Source organism: Pelobates fuscus, chromosome 10 (genome assembly GCF_036172605.1).
Source record: "Pelobates fuscus isolate aPelFus1 chromosome 10, aPelFus1.pri, whole genome shotgun sequence".
In the NCBI taxonomy this organism is placed as follows: domain Eukaryota; kingdom Metazoa; phylum Chordata; class Amphibia; order Anura; family Pelobatidae; genus Pelobates; species Pelobates fuscus.
The window spans coordinates 44,626,607-44,652,774 of NC_086326.1; the positions used below are offsets into that span (position 1 = coordinate 44,626,607).

Here is a 26,168-nt window from a genome sequence, read left to right on the forward strand (position 1 = left end):
GCTGGCATCCTGGGAACTGAGGGAGGGGCCCTGCAGGCAGGATATGGAGGCAGTTCTGCCAGAACTCCGCCCAGGAAGAGGTGAGGGTAGGCATTGAGTTCCGGTGTGCCTCCGAGGGACACCCAAACAATGAATACAGCGGGACCTCCATCTGCACCCCACTCTGCCCCTTACTGAGGTTACTGGCCGATTGCCAATCAGTGAGGTAGGATGATTGCTATTTAGTATATTGCCGAATTAGCAATATACTAAATAGCAGTTTTGCAAGGGGAGCCAGTCCTGCCAGCAGGGGTCTACAGAGCAGCCAGGCCCCCTGGTGTGATGGGCCTGGACGCAGCTCCGACCCGGGAGTTCAGCCACTGGGGGGAACTTTTTTTTTATTTTGGATGTGGGCAGCCCTGGATTTAGGGCGGCCTGGGGGGGGGGGGGCAATTGCCACCCTGCCCCCCGGTCCAGCCCGCCCCTGTTCATGGGGAACCTATAATGGTTTACTAATTCTTGGACATTAAAAAGTAAAATCTTTCTATCAGCAATATATGAATCCTGTAAAGGAAACATTGAAGCACCATAACCACTTCAGAGCATGTACATTGTAAATAAACAAACCATTTTAGAATGGTTTGACATTTTACCTCTAGTCCGCTGGGCACCACTTCTCGCATCCACTACTTCTGACAACCAGTAGCAAGCTCTGTGTCTGAGCGAAAGCCAGTGGTGAGGGACTTAACTCATTGGCTGAGAGTGATCAGCTGACGCTCTCAGCCAATGAGCAAGCCCTCTACTGCAGACTTAGCTCTGGACCACTGACCAGAGTTCCTAAGATAGTAGTAAAGACAGGGAGTAGCGCCCATTGTAGTGGTTATGGTGTTTGGAAAGATGTTAATACACTCTGAAATATTATTTCTTGTGAATTGTCTTATTCTAAGTAAGCGGTGAGCAACCTTAAACGAAATTGTATATAACTATATTTGTAAATATTTGTTTGCGACCTAAATTTTTATCTGTTTTGCATTTTTAACCTTGTTCTATTTATTGTCTCAACACCCAGAGCGGAAACGCTAGACATTTTCTGGCTCGTCAGACTATACCCCAAGCCAAGCATAACAGGAGAAGGAGTGTCTGCGTGCTTTCAGTTGTATTTCTTTAGGATGCTGATTACAGCACTCCAGTGACTATAGCTTTCTTCCAAATGTTGTTACCAGGGGGAACGATACATATCGCACTTCACAGTGTGCATGTAACGATTTCCAGTACAGAAAGAAAAACATCGTAAAATGTCTTAGTGATTCTTTATGTGCCTCGAAGGAAACACAAGAGATATTTAATGCTTGTCTTCATATCATCGCAACCTCCTTCCCAGTCAAGTTTCCCAGTAGCACTTTATAGCAGGTCAAAAACAAATGTTGCTATGCAGAATGTCCTGCACAAAGCACCCTAGTACAACTGCATGGAAAGCATAGAAGGTCCACAGAATGGATCCAGTAAGGTTACAATTGCTGTGTATGGCTCTGGAAGCTATTTATTATTAAGTTGGTGCCAAAATGTTTCAAATCGAGGCAATAGCCAAACCACCACTACTGATGGCCAAGTGGTTGAAGAATTAGTTTCCTACATATAGTCACAACAATCATTAATAATTTAAAAACCCAGACTTTACACCTGCTACCTTCGTCTCCACATCACGTGTTGAACAGTGCAAGACCTGAAAAGTCCTTTCTGACACTCAACTTTTTGTACACAAAAATCCCATACAACTGCCACGTTAACAGGTTTGCAGCATCAAGTGTCTGTCTACTAGTAACCCTACTGCTAAACCAGAAAAGGTTTGAGTATCATGTTTCGATATGACTCAAGTACAGGATGTCCAGATGACCATACACAGTGACAGGCAATTAATGTTTGATAAAGACCTGGGTACGGGTCGAAACGCTGCAGATCCAATAAAACTGCCATGAAAAATATCAGAGTGAGTGTTTGAGACTTTTTCTTTTATGCAATTAATGCATGTCATTGGATGATACACAGGTGAAACAGACTCAAATCACCCGCTGATCTCTGGTGGAACTATCGTTGGTGCATACCAAGATCGGACCACACAACAGGTGAGACCTGAAAAGTCCTTTCTAAATATTATGAAAGTTTCCAATGACTACATGTCTATTATGAATTAAACATTTGTTCATATCATGTTTTGCATTTAACATTCGTTCATTTTGTGTTAAGGATTTTTTTTACAGAGCGACACATCTGGAAGTTATAGCATACGGACAGAAGTCGCCTTTCACAGCTGTTCAGATTATTGCTATTTTGAGGGATATTGAGCCATCTACCGTCTGATTAAATTCTGCTCTCTGGGCTGGATTCTCTTAGCAGAGTAAGGGTTTACGGCGCTTGCTGAAGAACAAGTTTTCCATTGACTGCAATAAAGGAATGGTAAGCTTCACTGTCCTAGGAGAATCCAACCCATTTACTTTCTCAGATAACATGGTAGAGAAATGCAGATAAAAGATAGCTATAGATATCCAACTGGATACAAATATAGCACTTTATAATGCCTTAAAGCCACTGAAAATTGGTAGCTCTCATTCACAATCTAAAGGAGGGCTTGGGGTACATAACCCGGCAATGTTCTATAGAGGAGCCTAATTTTGCACAGGCACTAAAGTAAGAATTGTTGAGTGGATAGAGAACACACCATCTGGGCTTCAAAACATTTATCTGTTCTACTTTGGACATTGTTAAAGGACTACTAAAGTCACCGAGACCACTTTATCTCAATGACATGATCTGGGTTCAGTGGTTGTGTAGTTTAAGTATAAAAACGGCAATATCTACATTAACGGATTAAGGTCGCCTCTATTGGCTACTTGTCATGGAGTAACACTTCCGGGTTCGGCACTCAGCGGTGAGGAGCCAGACCCCGCCCCCCTCTGACACAGCTCTGATGGTATTTAGGGAGACTGGGCCAGAGAGAGGGGGCTTGGTGATTGATTGTGTGAGCTGCCTCTGCAAAACTGCGGGCTCAGCTACTGGGAGCTACTTCCACCAGACTTACCTCTCCACAAGCTCCGACAAGCCGTTTCAGCCTTTGAGCAAATGCAAGGATTGCTGCATGCCATAAAGGATTACTGGAGAACGGATACTTTGCTACTTTACAAGTGGACCATATCTCTGAACTATTAGAGGACTACCCATATTAACCTTAAGTCTATCTTTCAGCTATTTGTCTGCAATATCATTTATTAATGAACTAATACTTGCTTACTCAAATCTTCATTGCTTCAAGTTACTAATCTCATGAAGGACAACTCCCATCATGCTTATTCACTATGAACTGTTTCTTGCTTTGCAATTACATTCAGTGCTTCAAGTTACTAATCTCATGAAGGACAACTCCCATCATGCTTATTCACTATGAACTGTTTCTTGCTTTGCAATTACATTCAGTGCTTCAAGTTACTAATCTCATGAAGGACAACTCCCATCATGCTTATTCACTATGAACTGTTTCTTGCTTTGCAATTACATTCAGTGCTTCAAGTTACTAATCTCATGAAGGATAACTCCCATCATGCTTATTCACTATGAACTGTTTCTTGCTTTGCAATTACAATCAGTGCTTCAAGTTACTAATCTCATGAAGGACAACTCCCATCATGCTTATTCACTATAAATTGTTTCTTGCTTTGCAATTACATTCAGTGCTTCAAGTTACTAATCTCATGAAGGACAACTCCCATCATGCTTATTCACTATGAACTGTTCTTGCTTTGCAATTACATTCAGTGCTTCAAGTTACTAATCTCATGAAGGACAACTCCTTCAATTTGGGGGTTTACAAGCTGCAGTTGAGTTCCAACCCAAATCACCCCTAGTAGCGTAACACTACCGTTCTGACAGCCACCAGAGGTGCTTCTCCCTCCATAACCAAGTATAACTCGGTTCTTTAATCAAATGGGATTGGATGAGCTTGTAATTGGATTGGATGATATGACAGGTGGAATCAGCATGGCATCAGGTGGCATCAGCTTGGCATCAGGTGACATCAGCTTGGATGCTGACATACTAGCATCTACAAAGGGAGAGCTGGAGACTGCAGAGGAGAAGTCTCAGGGCTGGAAATGAGGTCAGTAAAATAGAATAATCTTACATTTTGCTGTACAAATAGGGGTGGACATTGATCACATCAATATAAGGGAACCTATACTCCCCAAATAAGTATTGTTACACCTTGTGGCTAAAGCATGCCCTTACAGGATGACTTGGAACTTGCATATTGCAGATAGTTTCTCTTATTGGCAACCAAGGCTTTCATCGTAACTTTGGTAAAGGTTTTTCTGGGATTTACAACAAACTTGTATCTTATCCCACCTTTTTTTCTGTTTTTTTCTCTTTCTCTTCCTATAGTTTTGTTTTTCTTGTGTCTTTGCCCATTATTTTTAGTGCCCTCGATTGTCCTCACTTTGCTTTTTTTTCTCTTGTTCTCTAGTATTGTTTTCCTTATTTCTTTGCTTGTCATTGTGTCTCTGTTTTTCTCATCTCATGGTAGTACTGTGGACCTCATGTATATACCATTGAATCTGAAATGCGTTATCCTATTTGGCCCTTTTTTTCTGTGTATGTGCATGATTGTATTATGTTCCGTAAACTCTTTGTACGTGCTTGCTTTTCTCTTAACTTGTATTCTTCTTTCTCCTAATAAAACAATGATTTAAAAACAAATGTGCCAAAAAAAATGTGGTGAGGCCAAACATGATAAAAAAAAAAAACACAAGTTGACATTAACACAAAAAGTACTGTTGTGCATCACCTGCATGTCAAAAGATAGACTTTGGGATGTCCATTTTTTTGCACAGAGATTCCAAGAAATCATATTTCCGCAACTATCCGAGAATTCCCTAATCAACATGCAAATAAGCACAGAGAGGCATTGCGTTTCTGACTTAATCCAGAATTTCTGCAGAAACTCTTAGCAATAGAACACTGGTTTAAACACAGCTGTTTTTTTATTTATTTTTTAACAAAGCATGGACTTTGATCTAAAAGGACCAGTGACCATAACCCAGCTATATACTGTACAGTTTAACATTTTTGGGTCCCATCATCATGGCACCAGTTCTGGTCTGAACGTGGAAGTCTCCCTTTGAGGATATAGCTATGTCTCAGATATAGTGTCAAATCCATCCATTGCCCTCGTGCTGTCCCAGAGTAATTTCTTACTTGGGTTCACGAGGCATTCATGCCGAATCCCATCTTTTTTTGCAGGATGTCTTCGCTAAGTTAAGAAGGTCAAACACAGGATAATACTCTATGGCTGAGAGCGACTATGCACAACTTTACTTAGCTCAGGGAGATTGAAGGATTCTCCTGCAAGGAACATCAAAACAGAGCAACCAACACAATTATAACCAACATGCCATGTCTAGGAGCAAGTATTAATTTCAACAATTGAATTTCTTCATCCCTCCGTAGTAGATGGCGTAACCACCAGTTATACATTGGACATTCATCATCTTGTGCGATATCTGTAGTGTAACGTTAGTTTCCGAATTCTATCACTAACTGCTCCATCCCTGCAATACATCTAATAAATTCCAAAGAACCCTTGCTCTCCTTTCATCTATCTTTTAATTTCCAGAGAATTTCGAACAATTTGCCAAAAAGCCAGGGGGGACATTCATTTCTTGTTTGAAGCACAGATGGCAAAAACAATCCTTTTAAACTAAAGCCAAAAACTGATCAACAAATGAAAGACAGTTAGAAGAGGACAGAGGTCATGCTCTTTATCTGGCCTTGACCATATTAAGCAACATATTCTAAGAATAAGTATGGATGAGGTTTACATTCAATAAACTAGGACTGGCAAAAGAATTGCAATTATTCTCCAAGCAGACAAAAAATGCTGAGTTGTGGAATGTGTTTTCTAATTGGCTACTTTGGTCTAAATAAGCAATTTATTTGGCAAATCTTCACAATTCCAGATTCAGTGAAAAATCCCAAATATGTAAACAGTTTCAGAGAACAATATTTTTGGGGACTCCACCACTATAGGTGCCCCTTTGGAGGAGACAACAGGAAAGCAAGAATTTGAGTCTCTGGAATCTGTTTAAGCAGTAGCATGCTTTTCTCCCACGTTAAAATTAATGTAGAACCCACCAATTAAGAGGTACTGAGACATAGTGGTGGGCTTAACACAATATGGACATCTGATGCAATCAAATCCCCATGCTTGTTTGCCAGGATAGATGATTTTAAGTACCCTTTTTAACTTTAAAACTGTATTTTTGTTTGTATGTGCATTGTTCCATACTTTGTCATTTGTATATATTTTGGCATATTCTTTATGGCGGCACCACTGCTGTAATATGCATGTTCTGGGTGTGCCCACCAATTTCCAAGTGGAAAACAGGGGGTGAGAAAAGGGGTATAAGTTAGGGATGGGGATAAAGAAGAGGGTTAAAAGTGATAAGTGGAGGAAAGAAGGGAATAAGTGAGGGAAGGGGGAACGAGAAGAGGGAAACAACTGGAGAAAGGAAGGGTTATGGCGAGAGAGGGATAAATGAATAGAGGGGGATGGAGAGAGATAAAGAGGGGCATATGGGAATTGGAAACACAATGCACAAACACCACTATACATGCACCCTGAAAAAAATATAAACACAACTATATTGACACACTAACACTATACAAAAATATACCTGTCATTCACACACACTCACTAACACTCCACATAAATATGCTCCTACATAGTCATTGCCAATTAGCCACCCAACCAGCCTTGTACTCCTAAACAATCATATTCCCCTATCCAGTCATATAGTACCATCGAACCCCCAGTCATACTTACTCACACTCTCACATTCACACACTTAGCCACAAAACATGTCACCTACCCGACCTAGTCATATTCACCATACAGTCACACCCCAAACTACTCATATTCACCCATCCATTCACACACACCAAGCTTCCTATATGTATGATGGTTTGGGCTGCATTGAGGAAACTGGCCCTGGGACACCAGAGAGGGTTGATCTGGCCCTACTACCCCAACCCCTCCCCCCACTCGAAACCAGGAGCAGCACTACCATAAGGCAGCACTGTCAGTCTCCTTAGGGCGTACTGGCCTGGGAGCCCAGCCTCCATGTGACAGGCAGGACAGTGATGCACAGAGCTCCCCCTCCTGTCTCTCACTATCTGTAGTGTGGCCTTGGTGATCAGGGTAGCAAACCTCTCACTGGTGCTGGAAATAAGCAATGAGCAGCTTCCTGTAAGAATAGGTAGGTGATAAAGAAAATCCTCTATAGTGGACCGCAAGGACACACTACTGACGGGGTGAGCGAGAGACACAAAAGGTGAAAATAAAGAAACACAGGGGGGAATGAGTGATAGAGAATGACATAGGGGGTTAAGAGACACAAAGGGAGAGAGTAAGAAATGCAAAGGGGGTTAAGAGATAAGTGGGGTGTAAGAGATATGGGGTGTAAGAGTTGTATGGAGGTTACTGACACAAAAATGGTTAAAACGACACAAGAGGAGAAAAAGGGGATAAAATACCATAAAGGAAGTAAGATACACAAAAGGGGGATACAAGTCAAATGGGGGGATAAGAGACCACACAATGGGATGCTATCCTGAAAATGGGGGGAAAAGACACAAAAGGGGTAAAAAGGCAGATGAGTGGCAAAAGAGGGATTTAGAGACACACATGTTTACACAGACGAAGATTCAGAAATCATTGAACCAGCCTTGCCTGTAACAATGTCCGACCCTCTCTTCACAGGTGAGTTTTGTCATGTTATCAATTTTGCTATGATTCATTTTAAAGTGCTCAGTTGTTATTTAACTGATCTAACTGACTATCAAGGAATTATCAAGGTATCTTTCATACCTCCTCAAGTCAGAGAAGGTTTTTGTGGGATTCTGCTAATTTAGGCTACTGGTTAAATTTTTTTTCATTATTTTCATTGACTTTTCCTTGACTCTCCTTTTAGATGTTGAATTCTCTAAGTGTCCAATGATTCTGTTCAAGTGAGTTTGTGAGCCACTTCTTTGGGGGATGTTGGTCCGTGAAAAATGTGGGCATTTAATGAAAGGTATAGGGCCCTTTTCAGTAAACCAATAATGGTAAAACTGTTGTCAATTTTTTGTTTTTTGAATGGTGAGATTGTGATTGATTCAACATAATTAATGTTGTATAGTCATTTGACAATGGGAGTTAAGAATCCTAGGCTGAGAGCACCGATCTTGAGTAGGTGTGACAGCAGCTCGGAGACCGGCGCTACAAGGGAGAAAATGTAAGTAATATTATTGTTTCCATACAAAGAGGGGGCCGGTCAACGAAACCATTAACAGAACACTGTATCGGTATTCAGAGTATTTCTAATTCTCTAGTTTTCCTTTCATTTTTATGACTTTCTCCTGGATTTCACAAGCCGGCGGTGTAACAGTGTATTCATGTGCGCACTTTATTCATGACAGCTACTTTGTAACAGCATCCCCAAAGTTCTTTCAATGATTTAACACAGCTAAATTTGCCTTGCCTCCATTACAGTGCTACTATTTATTTATGATTTAATATGAAAGGGGCGCCCTCTAGTGTATGAAAATGTTATGATCCCTGTTCTAAACTAGATTGATGCTTGTTTAAATGACTTGTGCTGTTCTCTCATTTTCTTTATGGTCTTGAATATGACTGTAAATGATGACATTCACTCCTTATGACATATGATTCACTGTTTATAGTTTTACAATAACATTGTTAACTTTTTTCCATATCCCGAATATACACTCCATGTACATACTTATATGTCCTATCATTTTTGAGAACTGTTGGGCTGACACAGTTGTCCTTGGACCTCTTAACATTCCAAACAGTTTACTTCAGGGGAACCTGGTTGTCTTCTTCAGGTTTCATGGCCCTACCAATGACTCATGCTGGTTGTACACTCTCTGTTTACCACATTGTGGTCAACTGTGCTGATGTTCTCCTAAAGAACTACCAGTGCAATATGTGTATGATCTAACCCAATACTACATTGTTTCAGGGATACAATGCTTTAAATAAATGTGACAACCTTAGGGAGCCTAGTGACACTATTAGTTGCTGTTTGACTCGTGGCCACAAGGCACAAATTCTCTTACGTTTCTAGAGGAAAACCTGTAAATATTTGAAAAATATCGTACCACATGATGGTCTGCAAAGGGTAGATTCACTTATGAAAAGCTGGGATCTTAATTAGTTATTTGTGGTTCACATTTGATTTGTTTGAAGGAAGAAACAAATGTCATACAATGTCAATATTCATACTCAGATTATGAAACTGCTATAGAGAACATGGGTGGGTGGGTGCGTCGCTATCACCTGTCACCCAAGAGGACAACAGAAGAGTCAACGGGAATATTTTCAGCAAGCTGCACATTGTAAAGTTAAACTGATGAAGGGTATACAATTTACAGAAATATTTATAATTCTAGGAAAGTAAGACAAGGGTTATTTACTAAAGTGAGAATTTCAGAGTGGATTTTAAATTTAAGGTGAACATTGTCAAATCAAAAAGATTCTTATACTCTGGCCTTAAATGTGAAAGTTACTTTGAAGGTGAATTCATCTGAATTCTCACTTGTGAATAATGCTGACAGTGTCATTCCTGACCAAACAAGGTTCCATACAGTGAAGACTAGTTTATAGGAACAGGTTGGGGTGCTGTCCGACCCCACCCTAGTTTTTATTGCAAAAAAATTAAATCCAATCAGTTGTTGCTGTAAGGACTAGTTATAAATGTGTGTTAGACAATAATCTGTAGTTTCCACCCTCTCCCTTTGTAGATGGATGGAGATGTTACTTATACTCTGTTTTTGTTATGTTTATGGTGTTAAACAGAGTATAAGGCCTCATCGGGTCAGAATTTGAGTACATGGGGTTAAGCAGGCAGAATCCAACAAGTCATGGCGGCAGCGCCCACTTTCTTTAAACATCACTGCCACTGGTTCCAGATTTATTGATTTCATGTTAAATCTAAAACCTTATCAATAAGGGTAAAATAAATACATGACAAATACAGCACACCATGCTTTTTAGATGCAATGACTTTGTAATGACCATTAGAATGGTTTACTGGATCACAAATGTTGTATTTTCTTGGGATAATATAGAGCTTATAATTTAAATAATTAACAACCTCACAGGTCAGGGAGGTGACATAGACTCTGTTTCATTTGTATCCTCTCCTTTGGCCGTCTTTCTCTAACCATGACAATTAAGAGTTAGGTACATGGGATGGACTGAGCCCTGCCTGCCCTTGTTACCTTACGGAAAAACAGTCCAGAACTGATTTGCGTCCGTATGATGATGTTCCTTTTCAAAGCTACTGGTTAATTTAGCCGATCAGGTTTATTTTAAGCAGCATTATCCCTGCCCCACCCCCAGGATCATGCAGCTGTTACAGCCTTGACAGTCACAATCCTTTGAGTGAAATACAATTATTTCTCAATTAATTCTCTTCAAATAATGTATTGTTGTGAAACCTCATTTAAAGAGGATTTGTCACATCAGAGGGAATTGCACATTCTAACAGCTAAATAAATATTGCTACCAGTGTGTCTCTCATCCACACTGTCTTCCTACCCCCACCAATTAGTATTTCGAAAAGATAGAATCTTCATAAAATACTAATTTCATCTGTGTTGGAGTTTCACCAGGAAGTATGAGCACAAAGTAGAGACCATTGTTCCTCTGTATCTCTCCTCTGGCTGACTGTCTAAGACTCAGGGCGAGTAAATCTCGACAGTCGTCACCACTGGCGGCTGCAGGGAATTTGCTCGGACCATGGAGATTTCCACGGCCTTGCGGGATCCTCTACAAACCTCAATGCTGTACTCTTGCGTCGGCTCCTAGTGCTGAATCACCAGGGGCTGAAGGGGAGCAGATGGAAGAAGAGGGATGGGTTAAGGTTAGTAAATCTCACCTTTACCTGTCCCACCCTGGCCACCGTACCCCCAGCGGCGAAGTCACCATCATAGGACTTTGCAAATTTGGCATAGTCCCCAGACAATGACAGTGCTGCTTTAAAAAGAACATGAGTTTTATTTAGGTGTGTATACAATTATGAATCTGTGTATACAACTAGGTGAGATTCATAATCGAGCTTGATTAAACTGGTGTTATGTATGTATCCTTCTACCCCGCACAGGCTCAGTGCCAACAGAACCCCACCTCTCCCCATTCCATTAGTTAGTTAAAACGTCATATAAATTAAAGTAGCTGTAGTAATAACCAAATTCCACATTTCAAAAATACTCTGATAGTCTAGGAAAAATATCTGGTTGTGCGGACTGAGAACTCCCACTGCCATGTGTGTAGTTACTCTGAGTCTCTGTACCCACAAGAACAAATTAAGAGGAAATGAAAGAGGATCAAGTCACCAAAGAAATATATATAATAATAGTGCCAATACTGTAATTGTAATGCAATGTGTGCATTAACATATAGAACACCCAATACAAAATAAACGCATAGCCTAAATGGGAATTGTAGTACTTCTCTAAGCTCAGCAGAGGTCAGTAAAGAACTTGATTTAAAGTCGTTTTTGTTGTTGTTAATATATTGCAATGCATGTCACCTACCAAGTATAGCAGATGTGGATATTCTGTCATCACTCTCCCAGTCCAGTCAGATTAAAAATACCGGCCTTTGCGTTGCCAGTATTTTTTCAATGGCCTGAGAGTGGCAGAAAAAAGATGGCTGACGACTGATCCGCGGGGGAGCAGCTACACAGCACAGAGAGTCCAGACAGCCTACAGCTCAGATGAGCTCCGGCCTGGCGGGCAGAAATCGGTGAAATAACATCGGCTTTGAAGCCCAAAGACTCACCAAGGTGCACTACCCATGTTGGGAGTGCACCACAGAAGCGAGGGATACAACTCCGACGCCCGCCGAGACCGGGGGCACTGAAAGCCAGATGCAGCCTACCAGAGCTGGTATCGGGGTGAGACGGCCACTCTCCCCGACCTAGGACCTCCTGGGCGACTCGGCAAGCTCCATACCCCCCCCTTTGGACCGGTGGGGGTTATCCCGGTCCCCACTGACCACTCTGAGCCAGCTGACGGATTCACCGGTCGTGCAGCCTGCAGGGGTACTACCCCAACGAGACACAGCTAAGATGGCGACCCAGCAAAGGCCTAAACAAAACAACACAAGCACCCAGCCTCCACTGCAGCCCATGGAGGCTTTTGACCAGCTATGTATAAGCTTTTGTAAGACACTCGGCACCCAAGGAGTGACTCAGCGTCAAGCGGTGAGAGCAGTGTCCAAATGGATCCGCCCTGTTGCCCGACGCCGCCACTATGATCCCCTACCTCAAGCTCCCAAACCAGCTATCCGGCTACGCAGAAGCCAGCGATCGACAAGGCAGGAAAAGGCGCCAAGATGCTCGGGCATAAGCACCAGCTCCCACACCCGCTGGAACCCTACACAAGCCCCACACACACGCACCTCACCGGATCCAAACTCCAGAGACCAGCACAGCACACTTCTGCCCCTTATGATCACAGCATCCAACCGGGTCGCAACACAAGGGCCCACCCCACAGCATAACGATGAAGCTAAATCCAACCGCAGAGACACGATCGAGGGGGCTCCTAACGCCAAAATCAGGGAAATCCCAGCACTGGGCATCGGCTGAAGCACCCGAAGCTGAGCCTCACGGCAGACATGCCCTACACTGCAAACTAAGAGCATGTTACAGCTAGCGAGATGTGGAGAATACCCCCCAGGGGACTTGTACATTGCTGATATTCTTAAATCACTACTCCCCTGGCACTTATTACGATCCATGCCTTGCTGAAGTTTTGTGCCACTGTACAACTGTGTGATCCAGTGACCCCCTGGGCGAATTTTGCGCACACCTGCATTACTAGTATTGTTTAAGCAAACTGTCTTTAACCTGTGCCCACCTACTAGGTGAAGGTCCCCATAGTGTTGAGCTTTTACACTCATAATACCCTTCAGCATGTTTAGAATTCTACAACATACCCGAGCACCCTAAATCTGCCCTCCCTATTACTGGGACGATAGGCTGTCAGTTTAGCGAACAGGCTACACGGATCCAGAACTTATCAAGCTACTGCCAATCTGTTTCCCCTGTTCCTTCATAAAGCGTCGTTAAGAATCCCGTTCATCTCCCTCCCTAACACGCTCAAAACAACAGCGTAGTACCTCTGTAAGAAATGACCCTGCTAGCATCAACCCACGAATAAGCTTATTCATGTAGAAATGTGATTCTGTTTAACGTGTAATCTAAGACAATCTCGTTTCCTCTAACCTTTAAAAAAAAAAGATGGCTGACACAACCGGTTGGGAGATTAAAAAGTTTCCCTCACCAGTTAGCCCATTCTTATATCGAGGTTGACCAGGGAGCTTGTGGCCTGCACCCCCAGAGATTGCAGACAACATGTATTGATCCTGCGAGCGTTGCCACCGATTACCATGGCAACACTCTGCCAGCAGGAGCAATACAAGTGGTTTACACTCGCCAAAACTGCAGACCAGATGATGCACATGCTGGACCACCCTCCCTTATCTGAGTAAAGCAAGAAGGAAGGGGAATAGAATTTACTTTTTTATTTTATTTTTTAGTATACCTATTTTTAACATGTCCCTTACACACTACAGTCCCACAGCAGACCCATCACTCCCCCAACACAAACTTTCTCCCCCCCATCCATATAGCAGCACCGATTGTATCTTCAACACACCCCAGAAAACTGTCATCTGAACTACAATTTCACAAAACCCTTTTTGTATAGAAAACACTGTATATGAGGTAACCTCAGCAGTCCTATAGAGTTCATAGTTACATAGGCTGAAAAGAGACATGCGTCCATCAAGTTGTGTTCCTTAGTCACTTCCTGGTCTTGTGCTTATGCTGCACAGCCAAAGAATGTCCAACAAATGGATTAACCGCAGATGTAAACAGGGCCGCCATCAGGGGGTGACAACCATAACGGTTGTCACGGGCCCGGCGGCCCTGGGGGGCCCGGCCGCCCGGGCCCCACGTGGAGCAGCAAAAATCTGCCCTGGGGCCCATCAGGTGGCCCAAGCATTTAGGGCCACCCGATGGGCCCTATATCTTCAGGGGCCTGGTCAGCGCTGCGGCCGGGTAATTGCGCGACCAGGAGGAGACCGGAGGTAGAGCAGAGGAGAGGCATCCGCTCACTCCCATCATCCCCAGCCACCCTCCTGCAACTTAAAGGTAAGAGGAGGGTGGCTGATAAATGAGGTGTGTGTGTGTGTGTATCTGCATATATGTGTGTATGTCTGTGTGTGTATGTCTGTGTGTATTCCAGTATGTCTGTGTGTATGTCAGTATGTCTGTGTGCATGTCTGTGTGTGTATGTCTGTGTGTATGTCAGTATGTGTATGTGTGTCTGTGTGTATATCAGTATGTCTGTGTGTATGTCAGTATATCTGTATGTGTGTCTGTATGTCTGTGTGTATGTCTGTGTGTGTGATTTCTGTGTGTATGTCAGTATGTCAGTATGTATGTCTGTGTGTCTGTCTGTGTGTCTGCCTGTCTGTGTGTCAGTCTGTGTGTGTGTCAGTCTGTGTGTGTATGTATGTCTGTGTGTGTATGTATGTATGTATATATCTGTCAGTATGCATGTATATCTGTGAGTGTTTATGTCAGTATGTCTGTATGTATCTGTGTATGTATATATCTATCTATCTGTGTGTGTGTGTGTGGAGGTCTATATGTATGTATGTATATCAGTATGTATGTGTATGTATGCCATTATGTATGTATGTCTGTTTGTATATCTGTATGTCAGTTTGTATGTATGTCTGTTTGTCAGTATGTATGTGTGTCTGTCAGTATGTAAGTATGTATGTCACTGTGTGTGTCTGTATATCAGTGTGTGTGTGTGTGTGTGTGTATCTATGTCTATATGTGTGTGTGTGTTTGTTAGTATGTGTGTATCTTTCTGTGTCTGTGTCCTTTTGTGTCTGTGTGTGTATTCCTGTGGGCGGGATTTGGAGGCGGGGCTTGGAGGCGGGCACACGGGGGCCCAGACCTTGAGCTGTGTTAGGGGCCCCACAATTTCTGATGGCAGCCCTGGATGTAAGTACTGTCTATTTTATTTTTTCAGTTTATCATCTTTGCATATTATCTATATAATGCATAAAGAGAATGGGCCAGCTGTTGTCTGCAGTGTGAATTTAAAGTAAGAGATGTGTGAGTCTTTTAGAAACGTGTTCAGTCTTGATCCCAGTATTAATAACAGGTTAGCAATCAAGTCACAAATTTCAAATATTAAATATTAATTTTGGACATTTAACCTTGTGTGAGATATTTGCAAAAAAATGTTGCGCTTTCTTCCTGACAAAAAGCTTTTTAAATAAGAGGTTGTTAAAAATTGCCTCTCCAGCTTCTTCAACATGCAGTCTCTATCCTGTATAAGATAGATGTTCTGGATAACAGTCACGCAATACTTGCTGTGGATGACATTCTGTATGGTTAATATTGACAGTTTTCTTCCTTAATTGACTTGAGCTTGTATACTACCATAGTCCTATTCCAATTTACAGTGGGTTTCCAATTTGTATATATACCCTCTCTCACACATCTGATCTATGAACAGCCTGATAAAATCTTTATACGTTAACATTGAGAAACAGTCATTTTTAGTAAAGTTAGTGCATTTTAACTGCTATAGTTTTCATTTATTTTTGCTTGTTAAAGCAGCACTGTCACCGTTTGGGGACTTTGCCAAATTTGCAAAGTCCCCTGGCTATGACATCACTTCTGGGGGTCCAGTGGCTGGGGGGGGGGGGGTGGAGCAGGTGAAGGTCCCTGAACCTGTCCCTTGTGGGCACGACCATCTTAATCCGGCGGGTATTTTTCATGGCCGGCGCCACTGTGACACTCTCGTGCATGCTGCGAGTACAGAATTGAGGTCTTGCGAGATTGTGGGATCCTCCATAGACATAGCCAATTCCCTGCAGCTGTCATTGGTGACAGATGTCGGGACTGACTCGTAGACTCTGCCCTGAGTCTAAGAAAGTCAGGTGGAGGAGAAACACAGACACAAAGTAGTCCCCACTTTGTCTCTGTATATCTCTTTACTGGCTTGGAATGTCAGTGAAATTCTAATACAGTCAAAAAGAGTATTTCATAAAGATTCTTTCTTCATGAAACACTCATTTTTAGAGGGAGTAACAGTGCTGCTTTGAATAACCTTTTATTCATTTTCTTAATTTTCTACATTTTTGTCAGTGTTGTTCGTTATTGGTCAATATGCACCTAAAAAGTACGTAATATTTAAAAATTTCCAATTGAATACATTTTTCTCCTCGGTGCAGAACATAAAGCAATTAGGATAACGCAATTAAATATTTACATTTGTGCTCCAGCGGCTTTTAAGTACACAACCTCTATTTAGATTAAAACAAGCTTGTCAAGGTCTAAAAACTAGAATTCCATAATTATATTTAAAATTCTAACCTTATGACAGTATTTTATATAACTACAAACAAATTATTTTATAGTTTGGTGCAATTAATTTTATAACATGACAGGAGGCTTCGTATTTGCTTAAGTCTCTCTTTACTAGAACTCCACAGCAGCACAGAAAAACAACCAATCAGAAAAAAGTCAGGTACTATAAAACTCCCCTCCTCATGCATCATTTCCTCTTTCTTTGCTGCTCCGCATCAGTACAGGTCAGAGTACCACTGCCTCCTGCTAATATTAGTGGGTGGCCTTGGGATTTATTTGTTTATTGCTGTAATTTGAATTTATCTATCTGGGAGCTTATAATTTTTTCTGTAGCCTTATTCCTACATAGCATGCCTCTCTGTAAGGTGTTCTTGTCCTTTCATGGCAGATGCCCTATTATCATCTGCCTGCATTCTTATCTGATAGCCATCTTTGTATTCGTTTTGTCAGCTATCTATGGCTTCTATTATATATATATATTCCTTATATGTTTGTGCATGGATTCGGGGGTCTTGGTGGGCTTTTTCACCCTTTCTGTACCCGTGTTTCTCCCCCTCTGCTACCCCCCAGATACTATATTTGCGTATCCCCTGTTGCCTCTGCCCCGCTTGGCGGGCTGTAGTTTCCCCCCGCGGTCGGCTGGGGGCTGACTGTCTCACCCCCTCCGACCTCCCGGGCTTTGCCTTCCCTCAGATGTGGGCTTACCGCCTCTGACCCCCTGGGCTCCGAGACCGCGGAGTCTCCTCCGACAGTCCCGTGCCTTTCAGGCCGGTCCCTGGGGCACTCGTGATCGAGCGCGAGTACCCGACGGCCGGATCTTCTTCCTCACTTGGCCCCATGTCGCGGCCGCCTCCGCACCGCGTGTGTCCGACCGGTGGAGGAGGGGGCGCTTAGATCGCGACCCCCCCCCCCCCCCCGGCTGTGCATGCTTCTATGGAGATCTGCCTTCTGGTTTGTTGCCCTAATGGAAGTCGGGCTGCTGCCTGACTTTGCGTTCTATCCTGCCTCAAAGGCATTCGGTTTTGTTGTTTATACCTGCAATAAATAAAACTTAGTAGACTCTCAACCTTGCCTTTTAGTACACATCTATGTATATATCCTCATACTTGGCTGTCTAGGTTTACAGCTTAGACTTTCTTTTTTTCTTATAGTGTGTTTTCGTTTTTTATGTACTTGCTCTTCCTTTGTGTTTAAAGCACCCAGTCACCATTTTTTACATTAATCACTACTTCTTTCTATTGGGGCAATTTTCAGGTGCCCATATCAGGCAGTTATATATTTTCCTTGACCCTGCGTCAGATTTTACCCAGACAGTCATTACTGCGAGTTCTGCTATCAGGATATATCACAGCTTACTGTGTGTTACGGGTATATTGGAACTGTTATACAGGCTCTGTACAGGGCGTATTCAGCGCCAGCTAATTCTAGGATTCATGTGCTTCTCAGTATTTATTTTTCTGGCCCACCTTTGAGGCCTCAGATGAGACTACTCTCGTAGGGTTTCTCTGTCCATGGCATATATATGTTACCAGACCCGGCTCTGACTCTAACTGGTAGGGGAGATCAGTCTACGCTGATAATATACAATTTTATCGGGTTCTTGGGGAGAGTCATTGAGTTGGCTATTGTTTAATCCTACTCCTGGAAGAGTCCATGGTTACAGTACCCTTCAGGTGGTATGGTGATGGTAATCCATAAGATGCTAAGAAATTTCAAACGGATCTGTGAGCAAGTGCATACCAACTCACAGTTTAAGGTGAGTATTGTTCAGTGAATCTTACACTCATGGACATGATGGTAACTGGAACAATTTCCGCTTATACCCGATACAGCTGGAATACCACTATTTTCCTGCTGGGCATTTAGGGACTGCCAGTCCCGGTCCAGGCTATTCACATGGCATTACGCTGTCTAAAAGGGTTGATTGTCTAAGAGTCCTATGTCACAAGATGCCCTGTGGATCTACAATTTTTAGGGACCTCTACCCGAACTCAGAGGTCCCCGTTACTCATTCAATACCCACCGTAAGCGCTACGGAATTGGAAGGCGCTATATAAATACGTGTTAATAATGATATTATGGTAATACACAACCCATGGATTGGCCCGCTATGTCTGTGCCCCATTGATTGGCCTGCTTTGTCTGTGCCCATAAGAACGGCCTGCTATGTCTGTGCCTATAAGAACGGCCTGCTATGTCTGTGCCCATAAGAACGGCCTGCTATGTCTGTGCCCATAAGAACGGCCTGCTATGTCTGTGCCCATAAGAATGGCCTGCTATGTCTGTGCCCATAAGAATGGCCTGCTATGTCTGTGCCCATAAGATTGGCCTGCTATGTCTGTGCCCATAAGATTGGCCTGCTATGTCTGTGCCCATAAGATTGGCCTGCTATGTCTGTGCCCATAAGATTGGCCTGCTATGTCTGTGCCCATAAGAATGGCCTGCTATGTCTGTGCCCATAAGATTGGCCTGCTATGTCTGTGCCCATAAGATTGGCCTGCTATGTCTGTGCCCATAAGATTGGCCTGCTATGTCTGTGCCCATAAGATTGGCCTGCTATGTCTGTGCCCATAATATTGGCCTGCTGTGTCTGTGCCCATAAGATTGGCCTGCTGTGTCTGTGCCCATAAGATTGGCCTGCTGTGTCTGTGCCCGTAAGATTGGCCTGCTGTGTCTGTGCCCATAAGATTGACCTGCTGTGTCTGTGCCCAAAGGATTGGCCTGCTATGCCCGTGCCCATAAGAACGGCCTGCTATGCCTGTGCCCCATTGAATAGCCTGCTGGGTCGGTGCCTACTTCAATGGCCGGCTACGTCTGTGACGATTTGCTTGGCTAACCTTTCTGTGTCCATTCGTTTGGCCTGCTGGGCCTATGCCTTCTGACGGGCTGACGGGTAATATCACTGTGGAAAACCCAGTGCGCACCAGTGACATGGAGATAGGCAGGTGTCCAGACAAAACACCATTGCCATAGTGTTCAAGAGGGCACCAGTATACGGCCACCTGAATATGGTGGGAAGGGTGAAGGCCCTAAACCTCAGGCCTGAAGGGCGAAGTTTCTTATGAAGAACCCGGACACGTCCACGGTTTTACTCCAGACCGGCGACGGCACATCTCCAAGGAAAACTTCGCACAGACGAGGACCGGTACTCGGACTCCTCCAGTAGAAAGCGGTGTTTTTTCCTTGTCTTTACCAGCTACTCCGTACCTGCTTCCCGGAATCCTTATAGGTTCGGTAGCTTTTTCCTGCGTTAGGTTAGCTCCTGGCCCTGTCCAGTGGGACTTACTTTTCTTACCTTCCGGCCTGCTGCTTGCCTTCTATCCGAGATAGAATGGGTTTAATTTCTCTTATCTACGTTTATTGTTGCTTTTTGTTTTTTCATGACTTTCTTTTTCCTTTTCGCTCGGGTCGTCGTGAGGCCTGACTTGGCCTCCTCCGACCTCCCGGGCACTCGTGGATTGCGGAGAACGTCTCCAGCTTTCCTCGGACTACCAACGGTCTACCTGGACCCCGCGCGCGCGCACGGGATCCGGATAGTCGGTTGATAGTTTTTCCATCGTTGTTTCCCAGATTGCCCTCAGCCTTATGCTGACATTTATAATTGGTGCGCCCTACAGTTTGGTCACCCTGAATCTCTGGGGACTCTAGTTTGCACCACAGGAGGGTGCGGCCCTCCATCACCTAGGTCCGAGTATATTTACTTTCAGGAACAGAGGGCGAACCCTCTCATACAGAACCGGATACTGATTTGTTATTAGAGGGCGCAGCCCCTCACTCGTCCTCAACCAGATACTGGGCTGGATTCAGAGGACAGGTTGGGTGGACCCATTCTCATAGAGAGAATCGATCACGGATGTAGACTCTGTTGTTGGTTACTAACAAGGCGGCCCACTCAGGCTAACAGCCGGACGCTCTCATGATATGCGATCACAGTAGTAGAGAGCGCGGCTCTCTCATACACTCGACGCTCTACAGTACCGGCCATTTGTTCATCTCACAGGCTTGTGCCTGTGCGAGACATTGATGTCTACATAGAGGGGCGTCCCTCCTGCATTCAATTAGAGCTACATCCACGCTATTAACTTCGTTCTAGAGGACAGCCTTGTCATGCAGGAATTACATGTTTAGACTAGATCCCTCTTTTATCTCCTGTGATGGATCTACTGGAGCCGAACCGCTATAAAACACGCGAGAAATACTCGGAGGTATAACGGGGGGAGTTATTTACACACACTCCTGGAGATGGTACGGCTACCGGATGGTCCTCCGGTATTATGAGTGCAGGTTTTTTGGCATATTCTGCACCATATAATACAGAGATTGCTTTCTGTTTTGGATATCCAGACCATTACGTACAAACTGCGCAGACAGTTTCTCCCATGTCGAGATGTCAGGATATACGGAGACCTTCATGGAGCACACGGGCACTGCTTTGCTCGGGTAACAAGATTAAGGAAGGCCTATTATCCGGTCTGAAGGCAAACCGTACGTAGGGGTCACAGGATAAGACCGGAAACCCCAGTTGTCTTGACCCCCCCGGTCATTACGATCTTGGGATAAGAGGGCAGGACTGCCCCGTCTCCTCAGAGCGCATACCTGGTGAACAGGGTTCGGAGATGGTGGATCCTCCGTCTATACTTTATTTATCACTCACGGGAGCCGTTTTGTTTTTTGGATTTGCGCCGACCTACTTTTTAACTCAGTCGAGGAGACCTACGAGACCTTATGGGGATACCTGGTGTACCCCGAATCCTACACAGACATCTTTCACGCTTAGACAAGGACATATATGGGTGGAAATCTGCGCTCCGGTTTGCATTTCCCATCCCTTTGACTATTTCTGGGATTCACTATTCCCAGAATAGTCGACCACCATTCCTCCTCACGAGTTCAATTCGGAACCCTGAATGGACGTCCTTTTGGAGTCTTTCCCCTACCGCATCCGAGGATTACACAGTCCACTTGGAATATTGGAATCACTTAGGATACGGCTAGTTTGACCACACTCTGGCGTGCATTAGAAATGTATTCTCGGATGAGACATCTCACCGGGTAGGCCAGGAGGGAACGAAAGATCCTACTTGGTTCTATTGCGATTTGGTGGTGGACTTAGGCGCATTCCTTGAGATTGAAGATCTACCTGCAAGACCGCGTTGCCGGGTTACCCTGGCACGATCGGTGGAGCAACCTTACACATCAAGAGTTGAGACATGGTGGCAGTGTCTTATCGCGGCCCTAAGTCCGCATATGACTTTCAAAAATTTTTCACTGCAGGGAAATGGCTAATAGGGCGGCTTGTCAGCTCATGGACCAGCTGGTAGGCAACAGGTTGCATCCCCACGTACAATGGATCTGTCAACGGACGTTGTTTTTTCAGTTTTTGGGATACTTCTCCAGCTGGCGTCTCCATCGATCGATGTATTGTCATCTATCGCAGTTGGAAAGTCCATTTAGGATTGCTCGGGTAGCTCCGAGCATAGGTACCAGCGGAACAAACAGCGTTGGTTTTGTTGTCTGAGCGTTGAAACAGCAAATACGAAGCCTCCTGTCATGTTATAAAATTGTAGATTATGCTAGCTTTAGTGTACCTATAATCTTAATTTTATTAATGACAGGAGGCGAGTATTTCCCACCCATTCTTTTCCCACCCTTGTTTTATGTTAAAAAATTGGATTAATCAGGTACGTATGCAACTCTGTTTGTTGTCTCTGCTACCTGTCGCCTGTTCTTATATCTATGTTTATTTTCATAAGTAGGGTTGGGATATTTTCGTTTTAAGGTAATTTTGGTTGTTACATTGGGTGCACACATGTTTATTCAGAGTACTTTTCATTGGATAATCAACCTGTTCGATTCTGATCAACACTATCTGGTTTGGCAGTTCTTCTCGGATGGTGGACATCGTTGTATTCATCGTATCTAGGACTTTGCTTCTCCCCATTATGTTTTCTGCTTTTTGTTCTGTTTTTGTCGCAGCTTGAAAGAGGAAATGATGCATGAGGAGGGGAGTTTTATAGTACCTGACTTTTTTCTGATTGGTTGTTTTTCTGTGCTGCTGTGGAGTTCTAGTAAAGAGAGACTTAAGCAAATACTCGCCTCCTGTCATTAATAAAATTAAGATTATAGGTACACTAAAGCTAGCATAATCTACAATTAACTTATACAAAGGTCCCTACTTACATAAAGCAATTTATCTGTTTATGCTGTTCTGCATACCCTCTAACTGTGAACTTGTTGCCTCTTCACTTATGACTTATTTCTTGACTCCTTTCAGCTGGCAGATCGGGCTCCCCTCCCAGGAAGAAGGAAATTCAGACTTTTACAAAAGTGGCCAGAGTTTAAACAGAATATATCTAAAGCAATATTAATGTCTTTACTCCTTTAAGTGCTCATTCTTCACTAAAGCCTCCCTTATATCTACCATGCAGTTTTGATGACCCCCTGCCCTCTTTAATTTTGACCTCTTCTCCACTCCCCAAATTCAGTCAATCTCCAATTGCCATACCTCCAAACATTTTAAATGGACAGAGGGACACTTTAAAGGGACACTCCAGGCACCCAGACCACTTCTGCCCATTGGAGTGGTCTGGGTGCCAACTCCCACTACTCTTAACCCTGGAACTGTAATTATTGCAGTTTTTTTATAAACTGCAATAATTACATTGCAGGGTTAACGCCTCCTCTAGTGGCTGTCTACTAGACAGCCACTAGAGGGCACTTCCTGAATCATAGCAAAGATTTTCTTTGCTAGAGCGTCGCTGGACGTCCTCACGCTGTGTGAGGACCTCCAGCTTCGCTCAATTCCCCATAGGAAAGCATGCGCATTAGGTTTCCTCAGCGGGCGGGATCAGTCTCGCCCACCGGCTGACGTGATTACTGGGAGGAGCGACGCCGACCCGAAACCACCGCCGAGGGACATCGGCGGGGTCTCAGGTAAGTGACCTGAAGGGGTTTTCACCCCTTCAGCTACCTGGGATGGGAGGTGGAAGGGAGAGGGTACCTGCAGTGCCAGGAAAACGGATTGTTTTCCTGGCACTGGAGTTTCCCTTTAAAGGGACACTATAGTCACCTGAACAACTTCAGCTTAATGAGGTTGTTCAGGTGAGAACAATAGTTCCCTGCAGCCTTTGAGTTTTGTGAGAGAGTGAGTGTGGGTGGGTGTGGGTGAGAGAGTGAGTGAGAAAAAGAAATAGATAGATAGAGATAGATAGAAGGAAATAAATAAATAGAAATAGATAAATATAATTAGATCGATCGAATTAGATAGAAATAGATAGAAAGAAAAAGAGAAATAGAAATAAATAGATAGATCGAAATAGATAGATAGATCGAAATAGATAGATACCTAGGTACTGGAGCTCACTCAAGCTCAGATCATGCACTTACAACCACTAATGATTGCCACAGTCAGACTGATCTGTTTAAAGGGACCTTCCACTGCCCAAAGACAAAAAAAAAGATCACTATTAAATAGAAATGCCTCCAATGAAAACATGCATGCATTTCATTATGCATTTTACCTTGGAGAACAGCTTGAAAAACATGAGATCTCTTGTCTGCTGTCTTTGCAAATCCTCCCCTTCTAACCCTGCCCAGACTTTCTGTGGCTGTCCAATCACAGACTTCCCAATGCAGCTCAATGATAAGTCTTTGTAAGTCAGACGCTCTGGGTAATTGCTGCCTCTTGAGTTGAGCTCCACTGAACTAAACAAACCTGCTTGTTTGCTGTTTTGTCTTATTACACTACATGATATGCTAAATTTATAATATATTATATTTGTTGAATATGTTTTGTCTGTATTATCCTTAAAATTTAATAAAGATTTAAATATGAAAAAAGAAAATTCTCATCCTATAAAGCACTTCAAAACAGTGATCAATCTACATATTCCCTGTATTAAATGCCCTGTAATAAACACTGTGAATGACTAATACTGATGCTCAACTTGTACGCCAACTCCCATTTTCAGAAGTTCTGTTGTGTAATCTTGTAACAAAATAGTATTGTGTAAAAAAGGGCTTTTTAAGAATTGTCAATTTTGAAGAGAATTTCAATGTCCCTATACCCCCGAGCTCCCCATCCCCCACTGCTGGCAAATAGACTGTTTAAAACCCTTTTTTTAAATTTACCTGATACCAGCACCAAGGTCCGCCGGCACTGGATCAGGTTCCTCCTCCCCTGATATCACTGCGATCCAGAACCCTAAGCGCCACCCACTCATTAGGCCTTGCCCATAGGAATGCATTTAATCAATGCTTTCTTGTGGGTTTTTTCAAGAAGCTGGACAATCTCATGCAAAGTGTGAGGACGTCCAGCATCGTTTCAAAGAGTTAAACTCCGTCTGAATTGAGGAAGCTCCTTTAGTGGCCACTAGAGGCAGTCTTAACCCTGCCATGTAAACATTACAGTTTCTCTAAAACGGTTTTACATTGCAGGGTTAAGGAGACACTGCACCCAGGAAACTGAGATGAAGAGGTCTAGGTACTTATAATGTCCATTTAAGGCCAAAATGGATGAATTGGAATATTCTCTTAGTCCAATGGGCTTCCTGTTCAGAAGTGTTGGCCTAAAATTTGAAATCCACTTTGAATTCCTGTCAATTTCCACTTTGGGAAACAACCCTGAATGTATTCTTCCTAGCAAAACTCTATTTATTTATAAAGTTGCACATACTTGCCTTTATTATTTTTCCATCTGTTTAACCCCTTAAGGACCAAACTTCTGGAATAAAAGGGAATCATGACATGTCATACATGTCATGTGTCTTTAAGGGGTTAAAGGAACACTCCAGTTAAAAACACATATATTCTATTAATGATCAATGGTGTTCTTCTTCATCTGTTTGGATTACTGGGCCCCCCATTATGAATTGATGCACTGACACACACAAATCATGCACTGCAATTGATAAGCTTGATATCAATGTTCGTTATGAGAATCAATCATTTCCACTTTGAGCTATAGTTCAAACTAAGTGAAGCAGGAATCCCTCTTGGTTGTCTGTTTGAGAGCCGGAAGGTATTAAGAAGGAGATTTTAAAAAGTGAAGATTTAGTCGCATTTTTATATAATAACCAATAGGGAGTTAAAAGTTCTGAAGTGTCCCTTTAAAGAGCAAATTAAGAATCAATGAACTTAGGGCTTAGTTCCTTAACCCCTTAAGGACACATGACATGTGTGACATGTCATGATTCCCTTTTATTCCAGAATTATGGTCCTTAAGGGGCTAAACAGTGAGTTGCAGCATTCTGACCTTTTTTTCCCCCACTATTTCTGTAAATTTGCTGCAATGCACCCATCATTTACAAGTTACTTGTCAACTAGTCAGTGGGTTAATAAACCCTTTATTATATAACTTTAATAAATTGTTAACTCTCTCAGTGCCATCGTGTTGCTTACTCCTTCTGGTAATGATTATCGTGACACTCCAGGCACACAGACCACCTCATCTTAGTAAAATGGTCTGAGCACGATGTTCCTGTATAAAACATTGGCATTCCAAACTCAGACAGCCACTAGAGGCGCTAGTGCTAGTACTCTGCTATTTCATTTAGATACCAAGTGATTGGACAAAATAGCAGAGTAAAACTCTGGTATTTCAATCAGATGGTCTCATAGAGACGATCTGAATGGTGCATTGCAGCTATTTGCTGCGCATGTGCACTAGCCTCC

The 26,168-nt window shown here is 43.2% G+C and overlaps 1 protein-coding gene across 1 annotated transcript in view; it reads right to left on the minus strand.

The window, feature by feature from the left end:
- CHST15 (carbohydrate sulfotransferase 15) overlaps positions 1 to 26,168 on the minus strand; it is a 107,759-nt gene that overhangs the window by 26,002 nt on the left and 55,589 nt on the right. The gene's annotated exons all lie outside the window — the stretch shown is intronic.